The sequence below is a fragment of the Petaurus breviceps genome, unplaced genomic scaffold (assembly GCF_028583685.1).
Source record: "Petaurus breviceps papuanus isolate PSGF00001 unplaced genomic scaffold, PetGlider_PUasm1.0 90686, whole genome shotgun sequence".
NCBI classification, from domain to species: Eukaryota; Metazoa; Chordata; class Mammalia; order Diprotodontia; family Petauridae; genus Petaurus; species Petaurus breviceps.
Window position 1 is genome coordinate 4,365,538 of NW_027187309.1, and position 21,192 is coordinate 4,386,729.

Consider the following 21,192-nt stretch of genomic DNA (forward strand, 5'->3'; position numbering starts at 1 on the left):
ACCTGGCCCACATTTACCTTTCCATATGTCTTACCACATATCTTCTCCTTCCATACTCTATTTTCTTGCCAAATTAGTCCAATAGTTCATGCCCAAATTCAATGACACTCCCTCTCTCCATTAAGTTTAATTAGCTGATGCCATACCTGGTATCTACCCCCTCATCTCAAAAAATTCTCTTCATGTGCTCCTCCTCATCTCCGACACCAAGAAAGCTCCCACCCCACGCTTTGCTGTCCTAGGTAGTTCTGTTCTTTCCCTTCTCAAATTATCTGGTATTTACTCATAGAAGTTTAAATGTTCTACTCCTTCCATAGAATGTAAAATATCATAGAAATTAGAGGCTGGATTTTTCCCCTTGGAATACCTAATAACTATCATACAGTCTTCTACAGAGTAATCTCTGAATAAATATTTCTTATTTATTCATAGAATAGAATTATGTTGAATTCCTGAGGAATGGGAGATGACCAATATTTTAAACTGTATATGCTTATCTACAGTAATAAAAATGGAGGTAAGGTAGTCAACAGCTGAAGGTCCAGAGGCATAGATTTGAAAGTTTGTGTGTTGTGTATGGGAAGCAGAGGACTCTTACAATTATAGTCCAGGAAAGAAAGGGAAGAAGGAAAGGAAGAAATATTTATATTGCCCCCACTATGTGCCACAAACTGTTAAGTGCTTTTAGAAATGTTATCTCCTTTGGTCCCAATAAAAACTTGAGAGGCAGGTACAAATGGAATGACAGCATGAATGAACTATAGTAGTTGTCATGAAAATAGAGAGATGAGCACACATATGAGAAGTGTTATGCTGGTAGAAATAATATATGACATTTGTTTGGATATTGGGGAGAAAATAAGGAGAAGATAAAGGAAAAGTCAAGCTTCATTTCAAAATTGGAAACATCCATGACTGGGAGTATAGTGGTTCAATCAAATGAAATTGCATAGTTAAGTTAAAATAGCATTGAATTGATATGGAATGGGCCAACACCATTAAAAATTCATTGAAAATCTATAATTTTTGAAATATCATTTCAGAAGAAAAGAAAAAAAAAACTAAGCCTTAACTGGAACCGAATTGAACACAATAGAAATTTATTTGAATGTGAGTTGCTTCTATCCTTGTCATTGTAAAGTGCCAAAAGGCACTTTTACATAGCATACAGATTCACCAGATTCACAAGCTATTCAGAGTTTACTTCATAAATTACATTTAGTGATTTTGAGAAAACAAAGTTAACAAAGACAGTTTAACCATCAATTAAGGAATTATGTTCCATGCACTAAAAATTCTCTAATGGCATAATTTACTTACACAAGAGAAAATTACTGGGTGAAGCAAGTCAATGAGTATATCAGAAATATGGTGAGCAGGCTTATATACTTAAGAACTTAATACTTAATTATGACAATATCTCCCTTACTAGATGTAGACAAAATAATATTGTGAGTTTTCTGTGGTGTCACCCCGTGTCATGAAAACAAATATTGTCAGGGCGACTAGGTGGTGCAGTGAATAGAGCACTGGTCCTGGAGTCAGGACGACCTGAGTTCAAATCCAGCCTCAGACACTTAACACAAAAAAAACTAGCCATGTGACCTTGGGCAGGTCACTTAACCCCAATTGCCCTAATTTCCCTCCTCAAAAAAAAAAAAAAGAAAAAGAAAACCAAACATTGAAAGTATGGAGAACAAATAAAATCCTATATAAATTGTTTCCTACTTAGAATAAAGGAAGGGCACCTGAACTAGAATGGTGGAATATCAGAGGAGAAAGCAGCATATTCAAGAGATGTTCCAAAGGTATATTTGACAGTCCTTGGGAAAAGCTTAGATATGGAGGTGAGATGAAATGTGAGAGATAGTGAGGAATCCAGGATGAATACTGGGTGCTACTGTGATACCTTTTGAGTTTATCTTCCATCTATTCCATATCATATATGTATATATACACATACAATTTATATTTATATATTTTTATTTTGTCACCAATATAATTAGTATTTATTTATTATATAATCTCAGTTACCATTCCTGGGAACTGGTCCTTTTTTTGTTTTTCTCTGTATCTTCAGTGCTAATCACAATGACTGCCTTAAGGCAAATAGTAAACACCAATATATGAAAAATTCCAAAGTGACTGAAGAGTGAGCAGGGTAGTAGTAGAGATGAGGTAGAAAGAAAGAGTGCTCGAGACAAATGGAACAAACAGGATGCAGGATGTGAGATATGAGATAAGGTGCAGGATGTGACCATCCAGAAAAGTGATCAAGACCATGCATTGAAGCCCCCCACCATGGACTTATCTGTGTTCTTTCACAAAGCACCCCCCCCCCAACTATCTGACATTCTAGAAAAATTCTTCTTCACCACTTTCCTGTTCCCTTTGCTGATCTGTATGGACTAGGAGACATTCCTGAGCAGTGCTCTTTCTCCCCTTCTCCTGCTCCCCTTCCACTTATCCCATCAAACTGCATATAGACTAGACACCTAACCTGGCTCAGTGCCCTATCTCCCAAGGGGGAGCAGGGCATTGCAGCTCTGACCTCCCATAAGGAATAGAACCTGCTGAGTACATTAACCCAATAAATGCCTTTTATTTAAATTGAAAACAGTCTCAGTGAATTATTTCATTCAAGACACTGTGACTTTCTTGTCTGTTCTGACACTCTCCAACATTTTGGGGGTGCCATGAACCCCATTTCAAGGCACAGAAAGAAGTGACTACAACCACTTTACAAGGGACAACAAAGCTTATCTAAAAGTTTTCCTAGTGTTATCCCTTAATTATACATTTATATTGATGAGGTTTGGGCTCTGGGAGCCCCCTTGAACTCTCCTTGAGTGAGGTACAGGCTCTGGGAACCCCCCTTGAACTCTGATTAAATTTCATCCCATCTGATGAGGCATTTGCATGAGGCCTTAAGCCTTACACTGGGGCTGGGCCCAAACCTCTATTATTAGACTTCCCACCCTTCAGCCTATCAAAATATCAAAGTTTGGGGTCTCTAGAACAACCCTCTTTATGGGTAACCTTTTCATTTTTATGGTTCCCTGATACCAGAAACATTGCCAATCTCAAACTCGTTTACAGCTGGGACTGGAAGGTACATAAGCCTCTCTCTTTCTCTAGTACCTTGGAAGTGCAGTTGGTTTTTTGTTTTGGTTTTGTGTGTATGGGGGGGGGGGGGGGGGGGTTGGGCAGGGGGCCCGGCCCTGACCTCTCAGGTTCCATTAGGTCAGACAGCTAGGAGGCTATTTTGTGCTCAGTCTGACCTCAGGTTTTTGGTCCTGTTTGGTTGTTTTGGAGAACATAGACATGTGTTCAGCTTCTGAAGAATGTAGGACAAGAACAGTCACCCCATCTGGAAGGGTAACCCAGATTCTTTCAATTCTCTTGGTGCCAAGGAACTGGGAAAACTTCAGGTACTTTTTTGTGGGTTTTTTGTTTGTTTGTCTGTTTTTCGAGGCTTACTCTCAAACTTTCCTTTATTGAGGAAGGGACTGCCAGGCCCCATACCTGTAGCTCCCAAAGTTTGCCTTTGGGTTGTCTTTTACAACACTGGAAAAAATTTAGTTTCTCTGGAGACCCCAAAATACCAACATGTCAGGTCCTGCCAAATGAACTTGACTCAAGTTTTCTCAGCCAAAAAAAAGTAAAGTTTATTAAAAGTTCACTTATATTGGACACAGAGTAAGTCCATGCTAGGTCATTCTATGGCACTCTCACATATGTGGAGGAAAGATGGGGTCTTATATACAGAAAGTTGTGGGAGGAATCTAGGGGTGGTCTAGAGGAGGAGTTTGGGAAGGGTGATCAGGAGAAGTCAGATGAGGTCAATGAGTGATTAAGGGTGGGAAGTTGCTGGAGGCTACCTGGAGACTACAGATGGTGGGCTTGGCCAATTCAAGGGTGGATTGATATTTTAATAGGCTCAAGAATGGGTAGTCTAGTAACAGAGTTCTGTGCCCAGCCACAATGTAAGACTTATGGCCTCATGCAAATGCCTCATCAAATGGTATGAGATTTCATCAGAGTTCAAGGGAGGTTCCCAGAGCTTGTACCTCAAGGACTCAAGGAGAACTCAAGCAGGCCCCAGAGCCCATACCTCATTATTATGAAATAACAATATAACCAGAGGATAATTGAAAGAGCGATCCAGAGATTATCAGGTTCCTTCTATTTGGCAACCAAACGGTTTACCTCTTTTTATAACTCAGTAGTTCCTTACCATCAAAACTTAGCTAATTAAGACTTTTTTTTATGAGGCCTACATAGCAAATGTTAAAATTAATTTGGATATCATACTTTCTCTTACCTCTCAAGGGGTCAGAGATAAACAGCGGTTCAATTAACATCTTCATGGCTTCTTGAATTTTCAGGGATGACCATTTGCTTTAGAAATTATTTAATTAAGATGTCAGTAAAAGATTCTATGTTATTTTGCAGCCACTTCACACCATAGGGAAGATGCAATGACATTTTCATGATTACTTAAGTGTTTTTATTCATTTCCTAAGCATGTATTTCCAGTCTCTCTTATCTGAAGATTGAACTTAAGTGCGATTTCTTCAATAAAGGATCAGTCAATTAAGAAATTAGTAACAATTTTTAGTAGGTATCAAAGTCTTTTGGAGTCCTCCCTTCTTTTTAACTGACTCTTTAAAAATACCAAAGAATGATGATGATGTTTGATGAGGTACAGGCTCTGAAAATCCCCTTGAACTCTGATTGAATCTTCCCATTTGATGAGGCATTTGCCTGAGGCCATAAGCCTTTGGTTGTGGCCCAAACATCTGTTACTACCCTCCATAGTCTCATCTCCAGGTAACCTCCAGCTACCTCCCACCCTTACTTAATCTCTCATCACTGAAGTCTGACCTCATTTGACTCCTCCTGAAGACCCTCCCCAAACTCCTCCCCTATACCACCCCTTGATTCCTCCCACAATCTTTCTGTATATAAGACCCCATCTTGTCTCCATGAAGTGTGAGAGCACCTGAGAATTATCTAGCGCAGACTCACTCTGTGTCAGATGATTCTAGCCTGCTTGTCCAGTACAGGCATCATAGATATAGAGGCTCCTTAAGAGTCTACCCAATATGGAGAATCTTTAATAAACTTTGCTTTACTTTGACTGAGAGAAGACTTGAGTGGGATTCATTTGGCAGGACCCTATGTGTTGGTATTTTGGGGTCTTGACCTAACTTTGTACCTCATCATTTTATGGTGAATTTCTTCAATGTTGAAGATGAAGATGTTGATGATGATGATGAACAACACATATATGGTGTTTTAGGAGTTGCAAAGCATTTTATGAACCTTAGGAAATAGGTACTATTATTATACTCACCTTATAAATGAGACAACTAAGGCAAATTTATTGGTTAAATATCTTGTCACAGAGCTAGTCAGTATCTGAGAATGTATTTGAACTCAAGACTTCCTGTCTCCAGGTTCAGTGTTATATCTACTATATTGCTCAAACCTCTGGCACAGCATAGAAATCCATCCCTTGTCTTTGTCTTCAGTTGTTTTCAAATTCATTTCAATTTAACAAACATTTATTAAGCCCCTATTATGTATAAAGGTATAGTACTGGGTACTGGCCACACAAAAATAAAAATGGAAGAGTCCCTGCCATTACGGGTATTACACATTGTAGGGGGATAAGTTATTGCATGCAGATAAGTATAATAAGGGTAGAAAGTGATGGGGACAATGGAAAAATTAAACATACTCTGGGAAATTTGAGGTTGGAGAAATCACATTTGGCTTGAGACAAATCAAGAAAGGTTTTATATGGGAAAAAGAATATGAGCTGAGCCTTTAAGGGAAAGAAGACTTGAAGCAGAAATATTAAGAGGTCATTTCTTCAAGATGAGAAAGAATCTGTGTGAATTTATGTAGGAAGAAGTCATATTGAATTTAGAGACCTACTATAGTTCAATTTGGTCAGAATAGAGATTTCATAAAAGGAAGTAGTTTGTATTTTATATTACATGTAATAAGACAGCACCTGAAATGCTTTGAGCAAGAGAGAGGTGTAGTCTTGTCCTTTGGCAGGACCTGGCACATTGAAATTTTGAAGTCTTGAGAACCCTTAAACCCTAAAACTTACCAATCATTCCTGGGTCTTAGAAAGATTACTTTGGTAGCTGTATAGAGGATATATAAATTAGAGACAGGGGTTGGCTATTATAATGGGAAAGGTGGAGAAGGACTGAGCTAGAAAGATGACAGCAGAAATGTATATAAGGGGGTGAATATCAGAGATGTTGTTTGGGCAAAATTGGCAGTACTTCACAACTGATCAACTGATAGGATGTGGTAGGTGAATAAGAGCAAATAGTCTAAAATATTTTAAAATTTTGAAGGATTGTGTTCCCATCAATAGAAATTATAAGGTTTAGAGGAAGAAAGGTTGGAGAGTGAGTTAAATTTGGGGAAGAAGACAATTAAGATTGAATTATTCTGATAGTAGTTGACTATTTTAGATTAAAATTCCAAGAAGAGACTAGAGCTTTAGTATTCAAAGTCATTTGAATAGGGAAGATTGAACTCAATGGAATCAAATGATAATCAGTGATAGATTGTTATCTAAAATCAGTTATACATAAGGTATAAAGAGAAAAAAGATGATGGCCTAGGGCAGAACCCTGTGAGCCATTCATGCTTTGTAGTCCTGAGGAAGACTTAGAAAAAAAGTTCAAGAAAGAACAGTAAGAAAGTTGATAAAGAGCCCAAAGAGAGTTTATGTCAAAGAAATGAAGGGAGGAGAGAATATTCAGGAGAAAAGGATAAAACTAGACAAGGAGAATTAAACTAAACTAAACCTACAGTAAATCATGAAACACATACCAGTAGGACAGCTTATAAATGAGTATATTATAGTAAAATAAACCCCTGAATTGGTTGTCAGCAGATATTGACTATGATCTGGCCTTCATCTTGGAGAATTTAATTAATTGGCTTGTCTTCTCTGGCTATTTGTTTACTTAACTATGAATGAAGTGGTTAGACAAAATAATCACTATAATTCTGCAATCCTATTATTAGAAGACTCTAAGGTGAATTATAGCTATAACATTCTATACTTCTGTCTTTTTGCTTGTCCCCAAAGTTTCTTTTTTTTGTATTTGTTTGTTGTCCCCATCATCTCAGTGTTATCTAAATTCTTCGAGCTAAACAGAGTATACATAAAAGTATATGTTAGAACAACCACAAGTTACTTACCAGAGTCTATGGACCTAACTGCATGCAACTCCTTCTCTATGTTTAAATATTAACATTGTTGTTTAATTCAATTCAGTAAACATTTATTAAGCACCGACTACTATGTGACAGGTCCTGTCCTATCCCATTTGGGATACAAATAAAAAACATAAAACATCCCTTGCCCTTAAAGAGCTTACAATGAAATGAAGGAAGACAACACATAAAAGGAAACTGGAAAGGGATGGGAGTACCAGAAGATACCAGCTTGTTCTGTGGAGCTGAAACTAGGCAGAGCTTCAGATGAATAGTGGACTGAGCTGGGTATCCAATTTCTATCCTTTGTAAAGGAAAGATTTGTTTGTTTGTTTTTACTGCAAAACCACTCTGACTGACTAGATACAGGTGGGAAACTCCCTTGAACTCTCCTTGAATCTTCCCACTTGATCTGGCATTAACCCAAGTTTATGAGCAACTAGCCTTTCTTTATCACTTGTCCCCAATTCTCTGTTACCTTGAATCTAGCCCAGGCTTTTCATTGTCTGTTACCTCCAGATTGCCTTTGGCTAGTTTACACCCTTAATCCTATCTAGACCTCAATCTCCTTTGGCCACAGGTCCCTGATTTCTAGGCCCTTCTCTGTTACCTCACAGTCACCCCAGCCTATTGGCCATTTCATCAGGATCCTCCCTAGACCCCTCCTCCAATCATCCCAGACTACTTGGACAACCCTAGATCCTTCCCATACTCTTTCTTGTATATAAAATCCATCTAAATCTCCACTGAGGTGCTCAGATTAAATCTGGTCTACCTGTTAATACAAAGGGGCACAAGTGCTTGGATACCTTAAGAATCTAGCCAATGCTGAGATTCCTTATGATTCCTAAAATGATTAGGTGTAGGCTCTAGGAACCCCCTGAACTCTGATGAAATCCTCCCATTTCATGAGGCATTTGCATGAGGCCATGAGCCTTACATTGTGGCAGGGCCTAGACCTCTGTCACTAGCATAGCCCTTCATTGTCCATCTACTTCCCACCCTTAATCCTATCCATCCTTGAACTGGTCTAGCTCACCATTGTCTGTCAGCTCCAGGTAGCCTCCAGCAGCTTCCCACCCTTAATCACTCATTGACCCCATCTGACTTCTCCTGAAGACCCTCCCCAAACTCCTCCTCTAGACCACCTCTAGATTCCTCCCACAACTTTCTGTATATAAGATCCCATCTTCCCTCCATGTGTGTGAGAGTACCATAGAATGACCTAGCACAGACTTACTCTGTGTCCAATACAAGCAAACTTTTAATAAACTTTACTTTTCTTTGGCTGAGAAGACTCGAGTCAAATTCATTTGGCAGGACCTGACATGTTGGTATTTGGGGGTCTCCAGAGCAACCCTAACCCTCTTTATGGGTAATCTCTTCAGCTAATATGATGGAATTTTGATAAATCTTGCTATTCTTTGGTTGAAAGAAGTCTTGAGTCAAAATTATTCAGGCAGGACCTACATGTATATACAAAAGTATGTACAAATTTCAGAGAGCATGACATTATGCATTGGTAGAAAGAGTTTGCTCACCAGAAATTCTCTTTACTAATGAAATTACAGATTTAGTCCCTATTTTAGTACACACAAAACATTTATATGTCATCTATTTCATTAATATCTTTTTGTTTTTATTTTCATAGATCCCTTTTTCTCTCCCTTACCCATCTCCAATTTGTTACAAGCCATCCCTTGTGACAAAGATTAAAAAAAGAATGGAAAATAAAAACAATTCAGAAAAGCTAGGCAACAATCAACTCCAAGGGTATATTGCAATATTCTACCTCCAGAAACCTTACCTACAAAAAAGAGATGGAAAACTCATCTCCTTAAGACCTTTATGAGGCAAGGTTTGCTAATTATAATTATGTACTATTCAATCTCTTGCTTTCTTTTGTTGTTTTGTTTTGTTTTACCTATTCACACTTTTACAGTGATAGTGTATCATGTTTTCTTGGTTCTACTTACTTTACTCTATAGAAATTCTTGTAAATTTCTTGTAAGTTATATGTGTCTCTCTGAATTCTTGATATTGATTGTTTCTTTTAGTGTGATAATATTTCATTTCATTAATTACCACAACTTGATTTGCCATTCTCCAATAATGGGTAGCTAGGTGGTGTGATGGATAGAGTGCTGGGCCTAGAGTCAAGAAGATCTGAGTTTAAATATGGCCTCAGACATTTATAAACCATGTGACTCTGGGAAAGTCACTTAATCCTGTTTGCCTCAGTTTCTACATCTGTAAAATGAACTATAGAAGAAAATGGCAAACTTCTCCAATATCTTTGCCAGGAAAACTCCAAATGGGGTCACAAAGAATTGGACATGACTGAAATAATTGAACAGCAACAAGATTCTCCAAGAGCTAAAAGCATAAAATCCAAATTAAGTGATAAGACATTGAGGGAGTTCATATGACTAAGCAAACAAGTTCTTTCAGTTTTCAACATTGAACCACACAAGTAACTTTTGCTACATGTAGTTGTTATTGCTGTGTTTGATTGTTTACTTTTGTCTTGAGTTTAGGAAAACTTGATTGGAGAAGTAAGAAATTATCTAATGACTATCAATGTTGATTGCCAATTTGAATGATTTGAATCACATTTTCTTTTCCCTATAACTTCCTAAAGAGAGAAAAAAAATAAATATGATATCAAGTTGGGTTATATTTATGTCAAATTTATTAGAATTATTAATCATTTAAAATCATTGTGCTACTATAGACATAGTGTGGTTTCTTTAATAGGATCTATAATAGAATAAGAACGTCTATCTAACCCTGTTCCCTACCTGTAACTACTTTTTACTATCTTAGAGAAATCTGATGGAATATTAGACACTTTCTTTAACCTAAAGAGTTTTAATATCCATTGCAAAGCACTGAGCTAGTGTAAAGCAGTGACATCCAGAGGCCAATTAGATAAAATACAGACACATTGCTGGAACCCACAGGATAAACTCAAGATCTATTTTTTCCTCAGATCTGTGACAAATTTACCAAAGAAAAAGCAGCTATTAAGATGTTTTGTTCACCAGTAAATTTCATGTAAGTCACATTTTGCAGTAATGACCTTCTCTCCAACAAACTTTTACCTCATTTGTTCTTTCTCTCATATAACATAGTCAAAACTTTAGCATATGCCTCCTCCTCTAAAAATTTAGCATGTAAATCATTTGTTTTGATATTTAATTTCAATTTAATTATATTGTGGGAAAAGGATCTAGATCCTTTTTTTCTTCTACTCACTGATCAAAATGAACTTCACAGAACATTTATTTGCTTTGCCAGATGGCCAGTCCCATCCATCTATGAAAGGCAAGAACTCCTGTATCTGTGGTGGTTTTGCTGAGTAGTTTTGAACTTGCCTAATTCCATCTGTTCCTCTTCTCAACCCATCCTTACTCTCAAGTCAAGACAACAATTATAAGATATAAGACTGAGCTGAATATGTTAGGCTTGAACAAATGTTGTACCTACTGTTTTTGAACAGATCCAATTATAATTTCCACATATTTTTATTAAGCTATAGGAGGCCTATATGAAATAATTAAGTCCTTTTGCTGTTGTTTACCTCACTGTTTTCAGTATTTTACAGTTGTGACTATAACTATATTTTAAACACCACTATTTATTCAAGAGATGAAGAATTTATTCACATATATACAATTAGCACTATTTTGGGGACCTGCCTTAAATCTTTTAGGGAAAATCAATTAGATTTTCTAGCATTGGGCAGCTAGATTGTGTAGTGGATAGAGAGTTGGGCCTGCAGTCAGGAAGACTCACCTTCCTGAGTTCAAATCTAGCCTTGGACACTTACTAGCTGTGTGACCCTGGGCAAGTCACTTAACCCTGTTTGCCTAAGTTTCCTCATTTAAAAAATGATCTGGAGAAGGAAATGGCAAACCACTCCAATATCTTTTCCAAGAAAATCCCACATGGGGTTGTAAAGAGTTAAACATGACTGAAAAAACACACTAAGCAACAAAAATAGAATTAAGTTTAAAATTAAGGAGTCAGGTATTAGAATTAAGATTAGATAGAAAGAGAATTAGAGTTAAATTAGAGCCAGATAAGGGGTTAGATATAGCCTGTCTAATGGGTTTCATAATCATTTTAAGGTGGCTTTTAGACATTAAAGAATTGTAGAGTTTCAGAGTAGAAGGAACACAGAGGCCATCTAGTCCAATCTATCATCCCATCCCTATACCAAATTCTAATGGTATTCCTGACAACAGGTCACCTAGCCTTGTTTTCAGTCTTCAATTAGGGGAAACCCACTACTTTATTTCTTTTTTAATTTTTTTATTAATTTGTTTCCTTTTAGTTTACAGGATTCAATTCCACAATTCCTTGAATTTCACATTTTGTCCCCCTCTCTCCCTTACCCCCCCCCCATGGTGGCTTATAGTCAAGTATAGGATCTGTAAATACTTTCACATTATACATTAGTCAGGTTATAAGGACAGATTGTACCAGCTGGAATGAAAAATGGTAAAGAGGACATAAAACCAAATAAGAGAAGGAGAAATATCAGGTATTTTGCTTCCACCTGGATATAAACTCAGTTCTTTCTAGTTCTTTCTCTGGATGCACATATTTCTCTCCATCATGAGTCTTTTGGGATTGACTTATATCACTGCATTGCTGAGCAGAGTCCAGTCTATCAAAGCTGGTCATCACACATACGTTGTGTCTGTAATTGTGTACAAATTTCTCCTGGTTCTACTCTTCTCACTCAGCAGAAACCCACTACTTTCTGAGATGGCCCATTTTATCTTGAGACAAGAATCAATAGAAAGACCTTTTTCTTACATTAAACTTAAATTTCCCTCTTGGAGCTTCTACCTGTTACTTCTATTCTGTCCTCACAGGGCAAGCTTCTTCATCATGACAGTGCTTAAAATATTTGAAATAAATATGTCACATTGACTCTTCTCAAGATTAAATATTCAGAGATTTTTCAACTCATCATTATATTGCATGAATTAGAGGTCCTTCACAATCCTAATTGTCCTTCTTTGGATTCTCTCCAGCCTTCTGGTACCCTTTCCAAAGTATGGTACTCAAAAATGAACACAATAATCCAGATATAGTCTGACCCTGACCAGGGCAAAATGCAACTGGACTAATAGGCTTTTTATTGCTGAAAGTTATGTCCCTCTTAGTATAGTCCAAGATCATGTTAGCTTTTTTGACTGTCATTTTATCAGAATGTAAATTGTTTCTTCTTTGACAAATAAAGTAATCAAAAGAGAGATAGGTATCTGAAGCCTCCATGAAATAACATTTTTGAATAATAAACTCATTAAGTTGGTTATTATTAAGTTAATTTTTGTTAATTTCTGTCATACACAGAATCTCCATACTTAGAATACCTGAATGAGATGACAGGAATTATAATTAATTTCTAGTCACAAAAATGAAGCATTAATTTCCTAATTTTAAATGTTGTATTGAAATGTCTCCTTGCATTATTCTCAGCTCCTTTTTATAATGTGTATTTTCATATACTCTAAATTAAGTACTAAATTTGTATAATCATGAGAGCAATATTTTTAAAATAACTGTTTTACTTGGATTACTATAATTTCAGGTCAGTAGTATGCATTTAATGCACTTAAGAAATTTTCAATTAAATATTTCAGATCTTTGAGGTTATAATAACAAATGAATATGAGGTTACTCTCTAATGATAGTTTATAATGTTCCCTACAATTGGTTAAATAATGTTTTACATTCATTTTTATTTTTTGATTCTGACAATTTTATGAATCAGAAAGAGCAAGTATTATTTTTTGTATCATTTCCTTATTTCTTTTTTTTTAATTTATTTACTATTAGCTTACAACATTCAGTTCTACAAGTTTTAAAGCTACTCCCACAGAGGGCTTAAAAAGAGTTTTAATCAAGTTGATCCAAGAAGAATATAGTGACCTTCCACCATGGAAACTTCCTACTGAACTTTAGGTGAGACAAGGCAATTGTCTCTTAAATTAAAAGCTGTTTACATGTTTCAGGATAGGGACTCAAGATGAGAATAAACTGTCCCCATACAAAAATTAACTTTTTTTTTTCTTCCATGGTCACCATTGCAAAGGCTTATAATATTATTAGATAAATAAGTTGGGAGAATTTATACCAAATATACATATAATCTATGTCAATCACCTATCTATCTACCTATCTATCTATCTATCTATCTATCTATCTATCTATCTATCTATCTATCTATCTATCTGTCTGTCTGCCTATCTATCTGTCTATCTGACTATCTGTCTGTCTGTCCATCCGTCTACTTTATATTTCCATTTAAACATTTATTTTCCAAACACATTTTCACTGAACTGAAAAGTTTAACTATAAATTTCATCCCAGTACATTTAATGTTGAACTTGAGCTCATAAGATCAACTAATTAAACCTTGGTTAAATCATGTGACTTTTCTTAAATATTTTTTCTTATAAAAAAAAAAGTGGAATGTTAAAATTCTATCCTTGGAAGAGATCCAGAAAGATTATTTAGTTTTTATTCTTGGCTCTAGTCTTGACCACTCAAGTGATTCAAAGCAGATAAACAAGGCTAGAGAATTATCTTGAATATCTTTTCAGTTTCTAAAAATATTCATAAACCAGAAGCTCTTTATTATATTATTATGTGTAATATTATAATAAAAACTACATATTATATTATTTTGTACTTTTAAGTACAAAAATAAATTAGATCACATTACAATAAAAATATTCAAAATATAATGATCTACATAGATGCATAAAAAGATATGAACAATTAGTTCTCAAAAAGAATTACTATTAGCAATTGTGAAAAGATGCCACAAATAACTGAGAAATGCAAATCAAAACACTTTAAATTATAGTTCAAACTCTATGCTAGAAAAGTTAAAAAAGGTGAAAATAGCCAATTTTAGGGGGCTTTGGCAAGATAAACACACTATTACATTGCTGGAGCTGTGGATCACTACAACTCTTTGAAAGCAGTTTTTAGCTATTAAAATACCTCTTTGAACTAGACATTCCATTCCTAGGCTTGTTCTCCAAGAAGGTCACTGATATAGAAGAAAAACCCTATAATATCAATATATTTCTAGAAAAATATTTTGTAGTAGAAAAGAATTAGAAATAAAGTGGATGGTAGCAGCTAGGTGGTGCAGTGAATAGAGCACTGGCCCTGAAGTCAGGAGGACCTGAGTTCAAATCCAGCCTCAGACATTTAACACTTATTAGTTATGCGACCTTAGGCAAGTCACTTAACCCCAATTATCCTGCCTTCCCCCTCCAAAAAGCAAAAAACAAAAGAAAAGAAACAAAGTGGATATCCATCAATTAAGGGGTGAATAAACAAAGTATGATGTAAGTATGATAAAATAGAATATTACTAACAGTAAGAAGCAATATGATCAATAGAGAGAAGCAGTGAAAGCTCTACAAGATCTGATGTACAATGAAGTAAGCAGAAAGAAGGAGACAATATACACAGAAACTACAACAGTGAAAATGGGGAAACGAACCATAAAACAATCAAAAGTCAATGTTGCAAATTTATAATGAACAAGAATGGCTTCGAAGATAAGAAAAATGGATATGAAAAGATAGATTCATTCCATTTCTTTATATGTGCATGTGTGCACGTGTGTCAATTTATTTATTTTTAGTTTTCAACATTAACTTTCATAAGTTTTACATTTTCTCCCTCTCCTTCTCTGTCTCACTTTCCCATGATGCATGCAATCTGATATAGGCTCTACATATACATTCTTATTAAACATATTTTCACATTTCTCATGTTGTATAGAAGAATTAGAACAGAGGGGAGAAACAATGAGAAAGAAACAAAACAATACAAAAAAGGAAGAAAATAGTCTCCTTCACTCTGCATTCAGATGTTATAGTTCTTTCTCAGGATGTGGATGGCCTTTTCCATCATGAGTCTTTTGGAACTGTTTTAGGTCTTTGTATTACTGAGAAGGGCTAAATCTAATGAAGTCAGTCATTGTACACTATGGCTATTACTGTGTCCAATTCCTGGTTCTGCTCACTGCACTCAACATCAATTAATAAAAGTCTTTCCAGGTTTTTCTGAAGTCAGCTTGTTCATCATTTCTTATAGCACAATGGTATTACATTACACTCATATGCCACAACTTGTTCAGTTATTCCCCAGTTGATGGGTATCTCCTTGATTTCTAGTTCTTTGCCACTACATAAAGAGCTGCTGTAAATATTTCTGTACATGTGGGTCCCTTCCATCATCCCCCCTCTCATCCCCTTCCCCCTACTCTCCTGTAGGGTGAGATACTCTATTTAATGTGTATTTCATTCCCTCCCCAAGCCAAATTCAGTGAGAATAAGGTTGACCCATTCCCTTTTGCCTTCCTATTCTTCTCCTCCATTGTAACCCTTTACCCTTGCCTCTTCTTTATGAGATAGTTTACCCCATTCTGTCTCTCCCCATCTCCCCTCATTATATTCCCCTCTCCCCTCTTAATTTCCCCTTTTAAGTATCATCCCTTCCTATTAAATTGGTCCTGTGCCCTCTATCTATGTATACCTGTAAGCATATATACACACATTCACATGTATTCATATGCCCATACACCCTCTGATATAGACATGTATGTATATATATACATTTCTATCCCCTTCAACTATTTCATACTGAAAAAAGTTTCATGACTTACAATTATCATTTTTCCATATAGGAATATTAATAGTTCAACTTTGATCGGTGGCTTATTATTTCTTTTCCCTGTTTACCTTCTCAAGCTTCTCTTGCTTCTTGTATCTGGATGTCAAATTTTCTATTCAACTCTGGTTTTTTCATTAAGAATGCTTGAAAGTCCTCTATTCCACTGAATAACCATATTTTCCCCTAAAAGATGATACTCAGTTTTGCTGGGTGGGTGATTCTTGGTTTTAATCCCAGCTCCTCTGCCCTCTGGAACAGCCTCTTCCAGGCCCTTCAATCCCTCAGTGTAGAAGCTACCAGATCCTGAGTTATCCTGATTGTGTTCCCACAATATTCAAATTGTTTCTTCCTGGCTGTTTGTAATAGTCTCTCCTTGATCTGGGAATTCTGGAACCTGGCTATAATAGTCCTAAGAGTTTTCTTTTTGGGATCTTTTTCAGGAGGTAATCAGTGGATTCTTTCAACCTCTATTTAGCCTTCTGGTTCTAAAACATCAAGGAAATTTTCCTTGAGAATTTCTTGGAGGATGATTTCTAGGTTCTTTCTTTGATCATGGCTTTCAGGTAGTCCAATAATTTTTAAATTATCTCTCCTGGATCTATTTTCCAGGTCAGTGGTTTTTTCCACGATATATTTCACATTGCCTTCTATTCTTTCATTTGTTTGGATCTGTTTAACATCATCTTGATTTCTCTTAAAGTCACACTAGCTTCCCTTTGCTCCAATCTAAATCCAAGGGAACGATTCTCCTAATTGAGCTTTTGAGATTCTTTTTCCATCTGGCAAATTTAGTTTTTCTAAGCATTCCTCTCCTCATTGCCTTTTTGAGCCTCTTTTGCCAATTGCATCGGTCTGTTTTTTAAGGTGTTATTTTCCTCAGCCAGGCTGTTGTCTCTCATTTTGTAATTTCTTGTGTCTTTCTCATTTCTCTACCCAATTTTTCCTCTACTTCTCCTATCTGCTTCTTAAGGTCTTCTATGGCCTGTAACCAGCTCGTATTTTCCTTTGAAACTTTTGGTGCAGGAGTTCTGACTTCACTATCTTCCTCCTGTTCCATGCTTTGCTGCTTTTTGTCCCCAAAATAGGAGTCTAATATTGGAGTCTTCTATTTGTTTTGCTTCCTTTGTCTGGTCATGTCACCCCTCAGTCACTTGACCACTGGGATTTTTGCCACAGTAGAATTCTGCCACCAGACAGGGGAGCTTTCATCCCAAATGCTGGGGTTTTCTAAGCTGTGAGAGGTATTAGTTAGGTGCCCTCTCTGAGGTCTCCACACAGTCTGGCAAGGTGGTCACAAACCCCAGAACCTCCACCCTAGACCGCAATCCAGATTCAAGCAGGTTAAAGCAAGAGCGATTACCCCTTAGACTAGTTGCTTCATCCCCCTACACTCTGCAGGCCAGGAGCTGAAACTGCAAGGTCAGAGCCAAGGCATAATACCTCAGCAGCTTCTTGCCCTGGGGGCAAAAGCCAATGCTCTCCCACCTACTGGTCCCAAAATTCACACTGCACTGACCTCTCACTTTGTCCTTCCCATCTATGTATTGATGAATCTGGAAACTGCCACAGCTGCTGTTGATCTGGAGTCCCTCTGGCTGGTGGCTGGTCAGGGTGGTCAAGCCCTCCCTGGGGCTAAAAGCTAGCCCAGTGTGAGAGGTTGCTGGATACCACAAACAATGGTGGGCTAAACCAGTTTGGGGGGGACATAGATAAACAATGGAGGGCTAGACTAGTAAGGAGGCTAGTAGTTAGCAGTTAGTAACTAGGCTAGAGGTCTGGGCCCAACCACAATGTAAGGCTTATTGCCTCATGCAAATGCCTCATCAAATGAGACAATTTAATCAAGAGTCCAAGGGAGGTTCTCAGAGCCTGTACCTCAAGGACTCAAGGAGAGCTTGAGGGGGCTCCCAGAGCCCATATCTCATCATCCAAAACATTATTCTAGGCACTGAAGACAAAAAGGAAAAGATGAAGCAGTTCTGCTGCTCAAGGTGCTCACTTTCTATCAATACAAGTTTTATATATAATTATATAGGCATATGTGAAGTAGATGCAACGTAGACAGAAGATGGTTTAGAAGGGAAAACACTAACCAATAGGAGGATCAGGAAAAACTAAGTATAAAATGTAGTGCTTGAGCAGAGTCTTGAAAGAAAGTAGAAATTATGAGATATTGAGGTAAAAGTGAACACAATGCAGACAGTGCCGTAACAACGAGACACAGAATGGAATTCTTCATGTATAAAAAGTAAAAAGGTCAATTTGAATGAATTGTAGAGTATATAAATTGGAGTGATGTGCAATATATATTTAATATCATAGAATGTACCCAAGTGAAGAATTTATTTAAAATTCTTTCAACTATTCAGAGAAGTCAGATAAAGGCTTTTATATTTTTTTAAGAATCAAGGTTCTTCACTTGAGGTCCTGAATACCTTTGATATTTAAAAAGATTGAGAGACATAGTTTCTGGGAAATTAATCATTTCATTAATCATGATAACAATAATTAATAAAAAGGCAATAATTAATAAAAGTACAACTACTCTCAAATGCCAAAGACCCCCCCCCCCCCAAGCCACTCAATTATTCTATGCTCTTGGAAAAATGTTTTTTTCTGAGGGTGGCAATCAATTCTGATTGGTTAACAAGTAATGAGAGAATAAATATGATTTATGAGAGGTGAGCTTATTCTATTGAGGGTCTGGCAGTGTGACTCTTATCATTCAGTCCTGATCTAAGAGACTTATCTCTTAAGCAGTCTCTCCCTCTTCCCCAGGGCAATCTTAACAAAAGGAAATCCACCCCTACTCAAACCTGGCTGAATGGAACACAATGGGCCAGAATTCACCTTAGATTAAATTCTTTGTAAGGTTTCTGGTTGTTGGATGGGGCAACAGTTCCAAGATTTCATCTCATCACCTGCCCTGCCCTTCAGAGAACCAAACTTTGACTTAATCTCCAAGTGAGGAAGACAAAAAATCCTGGATCTTCCCAATATTTGGTTATTTAATAATTATTGCTCTCACCTCTAAACATGTAGTTAATTTTAAGGGTGTTTGTGAAATTGGATGGGAGAAAATATATACTAATTAATATTACGTATAATGTTTGATTCATTTAAAAACTATCTGATAAAAGTTTCATGGGCTTCATCAGACTAGCAAAGGGTTTCATCACATAACATACACACATGAAAAAATACTGACAATCACTGCTATAAAGGAAATAGGGAGCCAATGCTGTTTTTTGAGTCGGTGAATGATGTGGTCAGACCTGCACTTTTAAGAAAATCACTTTGGCAGCTGTGCAGGAGTAAACGAGCCTCAGAGAACAGTTTGGATATTTTTACAATAATAGTCCAATGGATAGCTGATGACTGTCTGAGAGTGATGAAAATGGATGCAAAAAAATGTTGTACGGTAATAACAACAGTATTTGGCAACTGATTGAATATATTAAGAGAAGAGGGTCATCATAAAATGATGAGATATAGGGTTAGGAGGTGCAAGACCTCAAAATACCAACAGCTGTGTCCTGCCAAATAAATTTGACTCAAGTCTCTCAGTCAAAGAAAAGCAAAGTTTATTAAAATTTCACCATATTGGGTTAGACGCTTAAGGAGCCTCAGTATCTATAAGGCTTGTATTGGACAAGCAGGCTTGTACTGGACACAGAGCAAGTCTGTGCTAGAAAATTCTATGGTGCTCTCACACCACATAGGGTCAAGATGGGGTCTTATATACAGAAAGGCTGTGGGAGGAAGATAGGGGTGGTTTAGAGGAAGAGTTTGGGGAGGGTCTTTAGGAGGAGTCAGATGAGGTCAGACTCCAGTAATGAGTTTGGGGAGGGTCTACAGGAGGAGTTAATGAGATCAGACTCCAGTAGATGAGTGAAGTTGCTGGAGGCTACCTGGAGACAACAGACAATGGTGGGCTAGGCCAGTTCTAGGGTATAACTGTTGAGGATCAAGGGTGGGGACTAGCTGCATAAGGAAGGCCAAGCTAGTAACAAAGGTTTGGGCAGAGCCACAATGAAAGGCTTATGGCCTCATACAAATGCTTCATCAAATGGGAAGATTCAATCAGAGTTCAAGGGGATTCTCAGAGCCTGTACTCATAATTAAGTAATTATCTCCACCAACTACCCATCCCAGAAGACACAGTGACATGTGTTTTCATTTTTGGTTTTTTTTTCTAAATTAAATGTATTTTTCTTTTTAGTTTACATCATTCGTTTCCACAAGATTTTGAGTTGCAAAATTTCTCCCCATCTTTCCCCTACCCACCACCCCAAAAGAGCAATCCTACTACATACCCCCTCCCCCAATCTCCTCTCTGCTATATCCTACCCCATCCCACCTCTGACTTTCTAGTAGGGCAAGATGGATCTCCGTACCCTATTGCCTGTAAAGAGGTTACCCATAAAGAGGGTTAGGGTTGTTCTGGAGATCCCAAAATACCAGCATGCTGGGTCCTGCCAAATGAATTCCACTCAAGTCTTCTCTCAAAGAAAAATAAAATTTATTAAAAGTTCACTTGTATTAGACACTGAATAAACCTGTGCTAGGTCATGCTATGGTACTCTCACAGACATGGAGAGAAGATGGGGTCTTATATACAGAAGGTTGTGGGAGGAATCTAGGGGTAGTCTAAAGGAGGAGTTTGGGGAGGGTCAATGAGTGATTAAGGGTGGGAAGTTGCTGGAGACTACCTGGAGCACACAGACAATGGTGGAGTAGGCCAGGTCAAGGGTGGATTAATATTTTGATAGGCTCAAGGGTGGGAAGTCTAATAACAGAGGTTTGGGCCCAGCCACAATGTAAGGCTTATGGCCTCATGCAAATGCCTCATCAGATAGGATAATGTAATCAGAGTTGAAGGGGCGGGGGAGGGTTCCCAGAGTCTATACTTCAAAGATTCAAGGAGAGCTCAAGGTGCCTCTCAAAGCCCAAACCTCATCACCTTGTATATCTTATTTCCCAGTTGCATGTAAATAATAATAATATATATTTCTTAAACATTTGAATTTACAACTTTAAATTCCAGATTCTTTCCCTTCCTCCCTTGTCACCCACCCTTACTGGGAAGATAAGCAATTCAAAATATGTTGTATATGTGTAGGCACAAAAAACATTTCCATAGTATCCACATATTTTAAAAGACTAACTATATTTCCCCCCATCCTATCCCACCCCCCCCACTTTTCTATTCTCTAC